The sequence below is a fragment of the Podarcis cretensis genome (assembly GCF_951804945.1).
Source record: "Podarcis cretensis genome assembly, chromosome: 2".
In the NCBI taxonomy this organism is placed as follows: Eukaryota; Metazoa; Chordata; class Lepidosauria; order Squamata; family Lacertidae; genus Podarcis; species Podarcis cretensis.
In genome coordinates, this window is record NC_137171.1 from 77,576,024 (window position 1) to 77,580,867 (window position 4,844).

The following is a 4,844-nucleotide window of genomic DNA, read 5'->3' on the forward strand; positions in this document are numbered from 1 at the left end:
GACATTTCTCTCATATTTGGTGAACTGTTTTGGTATGGTATTATATGGATTGGCTATTGCAGTGATAGCCAAAGTGGTGCCATCAGATGTTCCCAGATTTAAACTCTCCTCATCCCTACTGGCCATGCTGGTGGAGGCTAATAGGAACTGTAGTCCAACAACATATAGAGGGGATCAGGTTGGCTACCCCGAGCTACTATGTCTCATGAAACTATGTAAATATCATTGTACAACATTCCAGTGCTGGGTACAGTAGACAGTAATGGAAAATAAAGCCTGTTCTTTCTGGAACAGAGGTTGTTTAAAAAAGTGAAGGATGTATGATCTCAGTGTTTATTCCTTCAAATCCCATGTCAAATTCCCCAAGACAGTTACCGGTAAGTGGCTTGTGATTAATACAGCAGTCATCCTTAGCAATTTTTATTTTGTAACTTGAAGAAAATACTGAAATTATATGACAGGTTAGGAGACCTTTATTTTCAATATTACTGGTTTTGCTTCACTCACCATTACATGATCTATAATACTTTAGTCTTTCTGTCCCAGTCTAGGATGGTTGTAATAGGTCTGAGCCATTGCCTTAGGCTAGTGATAGAGAACAAGCTGGTCATCACAAACACGCTTTCCCAACAACACAAGAGACGACTCTACACATGGACATCACCAGATGGGCAGCATCGAAATCAGATTGATTATATTCTCTGCAGCCAAAGATGGAGAAGCTCTATACAGTCAGCAAAAACAAGACCTGGAGCTGACTGTGGCTCAGATCATCAGCTTCCTATAGCAAAATTCAAGCTTAAACTGAAGAAAGTAGGAAAAACCACTGGGCCGGTAAGATACAATCTAAGTCAAATCCCTTATGAATACACAGTGGAAGTGAGGAACAGGTTTAAGGATTTAGATTTGGTGGACAGAGTGCCTGAAGAACTATGGATGGAGGCTCGTAACATTATACAGGAGGCAGCAACGAAAACCATCCCAATGAAAAGGAAATGCAAGAAAGCAAAGTGGCTGTCCAATGAGGCCTTATAAATAGCGGAGGAGAGAAGGCAAGCAAAATGCAAGGGAGATCGTGAAACATACAGGAAATTGAATGCAGATTTCCAAAGAATAGCAAGGAGAGACAAGAAGACCTTCTTAAACAAGCAATGCAAAGAAATAGAGGAAAGCAATAGAATGGGAAGAACCAGAGATCTGTTCAAGAAAATTGGAGATATGAAAGGAACATTTCGTACAAAGATTTCCATAATAAAGGACAAAAGTGGAAAGGACCTAACAGAAGCAGAAGACATCAAGAAGAGGTGGCAAGAATACACAGAGGAATTATACCAGAAAGAAACGGATGTCTCATATACCCCAGGTAGTGTGGTTGCTGACCTTGAGCCAGACATCCTGGAGAGTGAAGTCAAATGGGCCTTAGAAAGCACTGCAAATAACAAGGCCAGTGGAAGTGATGGTATTCCAGCTGAACTATTTAAAATTTTAAAAGATGATGCTGTTAAGGTGCTACACTCAATATGCCAGCAAGTTTGGAAAACTCAGCAGTGGCCAGAAGATTGGAGAAGATCAGTCTACATCCCAATCCCAAAGAAGGGCAGTGCCAAAGAATGCTCCAACTATCGCACAATTGCACTAATTTCTCACGCTAGCAAGGTTATGCTTAAAATTCTACAAGGAAGGCTCAAGCAGTATGTGGACCGAGAACTCCCAGAAGTGCAAGCTGGATTTAGAAGAGGCAGAGGAACCAGAGACCAAATTGCAAACATGCGCTGGATAATGGAGAAAGCTAGAGAGTTCCAGAAAGACATTTACTTCTGCTTCATTGACTATGCAAAAGCCTTTGACTGTGTCGACCATGGCAAACTATGGCAAGTTCTTAAAGAAATGGGAGTGCCTGATCACCTCATCTGTCTCCTGAGAAATCTCTATGTGGGACAAGAAGCTACAGTTAGAACAGGATATGGAACAACTGATTGGTTCAAAATTGGGAAAGGAGTACGACAAGGCTGCATTTTGTCTCCCTGCTTATTTAACTTATATGCAGATTTCATCATGCGAAAGGCTGGGCTGGATGAATCCCTAGCCGGAGTTAAGATTGCCGGAAGAAATATCAACAACCTCAGATATGCAGATGACACAACCTTGATGGCAGAAAGTGAGGAGGAATTAAAGAACCTTTTATTGAGGGTGAAAGAGGAGAGTGCAAAATATGGTCTGAAGCTCAACATCAAAAAAACGAAGATCATGGCTACTGGTCCCATCACCTCCTGGCAAATAGAAGAGGAAGAAATGGAGGCAGTGAGAGATTTTACTTTCTTGGGCTCCATGATCACTGCAGATGGTGACAGCAGCCACGAAATTAAAAGACGCCTGCTTCTTGGGAGAAGGGCAATGACAGGCCTAGACAGCATCTTGAGAAGTAGAGACATCACCTTGCCAACAAAGGTCCGTATAGTTAAAGCTATGGTTTTCCCAGTAGTGATGTATGGAAGTGAAAGCTGGACCATAAAGAAGGCTGATCGCCGAAGAATTGATGCTTTTGAATTATGGTGCTGGAGGAGACTCTTGAGAGTCCCATGGACTGCAAGAAGATCAAACCTCTCCATTCTGAAGGAAATCAGCCCTGAGTGCTCACTGGGAGGACAGATTGTGAAGCTGAGGCTCCAGTACTTTGGCCACCTCATGAGAAGAGAAGACTCCCTGGAGAAGACCCTGATGTTGGGAAAGATGGAGGGCAAAGGAGAAGGGGGCAACAGAGGATGAGATGGTTGGATAGTGTTTTCGAGGTTACCAGCATGAGTCTGACCAAGCTGCGGGGGGCAGTGAAGGACAGGAGTGCCTGGCGTTCTCTGGTCCATGGGGTCACGAAGAGTCGGACACGACTAAATGACTAAACAACAACAACAGTGATAGATAATTAGAACAATACAGAAGTGTTCTTTGTAGTAAGGCCACTGACCTAATGACTGGGTGGTACTGTGACTTTATATGGTTGCATTTTCCTTAAAAAAACAGCTTCACAACTTTGGGGTGGTTTCTGATGCTCAAGAGGCAGCTGTCCACTAGCACATATTTTTCAGCTTCTGCTGGTGCATCAAATGTGCTAACTCTGGGAGCAGTCAAACCTGGCCGACAGTCAGTTAAATTTAGTTACATTAGTTATCACTAGTTACATTTAGACTGGACTACTGTAATTATGAGGGACGCGGGTGGCGCTGTGGGTTAAACCACAGAGCCTAGGGCTTGCCGATCAGAAGGTCGGCAGTTCAAATCCCCGCGATGGGCTGAGCTCCCGTTGCTCGGTCCCAGCTCCTGCCAACCCAGCAGTTCGAAAGCACGTTAAAGGGCAAGTAGATAAATAGGTATCGCTCTGGCGGGAAGGTAAACGGCGTTTCCGTGTGCTGCTCTGGCTTGCCAGAAGTGACTTAGTCATGCTGGCCACATGACCCAGAAGCTGTACGCCGGCTCCCTCGGCCAATAAAGTGAGATGAGCGCCGCAACCCCAGAGTCAGTCACGACTGGACCTAATGATCAGGAGTCCCTTTACCTTTACCTTTACTGTAACTATGCCTTATGTAGAACTGCCACTGAAAATTGTTCAAAAAGTTCCACTAATGACAAATGCTGTTGCTAAACTTTTGACTGGTGGTACATTTCAGGAGCTTCTCGCTCCTTTGCTATATTGGTTGCATTTGTTGTCAGTTCGCCTCAATGAGATTTAAATCCCGTAATGAATTAGGACCAAGTTACCTAGAAGCAAGGGAGAAGTGGGGCATGTACAATCTTAGCAGTGTGTACTAACATGCTGCTTATTCACAGTAAGCCATGGTTTGTTTCGGACTATGTTTTACCATGATGGGTGAATGGGGCTGTGGACCTCACTGCATGAGAAGGTTAGGTTATCTTCTACTTTGCCAGTGTTCTATTGTCATTTAAATACTTTTATTGTCCAGTGTGCTTTTAATTATTTTTCTGCTTAAACATTTTTCCAGTTTTGGCTTCCTTGCTATTTATTAGTTCTGTAGAGTTTATTGCATTTTTATTGCATTTTAAAATTGTTTATATATTTTGCTAGTTGTTTTGGGGCATCTCCATGTTTGAGCTGAAAAGTGGGATATGAAACCCTAAATAGATAAACAAACAAACAAACAGATTCCACTGTGTACATGGGGCTGAGTTCTTCCACTGATGAAAATCAGAAACCTGAGTGCTCATGACTACCAAATGAGTGCTCATGACTACTTGATGCCTTATAAAGAAAGATTGTATCCCAGTTTAATCTAAGAACTGAGAAACCGAATAAAAAAAATGGATGATAAAATAAGGCCCAGAAGCTGCACCCAATGATTCTGCTTACTTCATTTTTTCGTACTACTTTATGCATGTGATTTTGAATTGCTCCCTACAATTATGTTTGGTAATTCTCCCACAGAAATATAAATATTTACAATTCTGGTGAAAGAACAAATGCAGAACACTGTATTTTCAGTAAATTACTAGTTTATTCTATAGTCCACATACCTCCTAATCAAATGATATTTTAGATTTTTGTTTTAGAGGAGGTAAGTATCTGGTTTATAAGTTAAGCATTATTGTTTTATATCTTAGATAAAAGTCAGATATAATCAACTGCATGGTTTCAAGGAGGAGCCAATTTTTAAGAAGAGTATTATTTAGGTCATGTATGTATGCATGCTCAGAGACCAATACCCCAATGGCTTAGTCTTCATGCTGGTAAACAAAAAGGAAACGAAAATAGAAGTAACATAAACTCTTGGCTTTCAAGAATCATATAATTGTTAGCTTTTGCTTTTTAGACATCTTTTATAAAGTAATGGGTA

At 41.6% G+C, this 4,844-nt stretch overlaps 1 protein-coding gene and 1 long non-coding RNA gene across 3 annotated transcripts in view; both read right to left on the minus strand.

Moving 5' to 3' along the window:
* LOC307211090 overlaps positions 1–4,844 on the minus strand; it is a 387,208-nt gene that overhangs the window by 70,256 nt on the left and 312,108 nt on the right. The gene's annotated exons all lie outside the window — the stretch shown is intronic.
* CENPP (centromere protein P) overlaps positions 1–4,844 on the minus strand; it is a 163,128-nt gene that overhangs the window by 64,631 nt on the left and 93,653 nt on the right. The window lies entirely within an intron of this gene.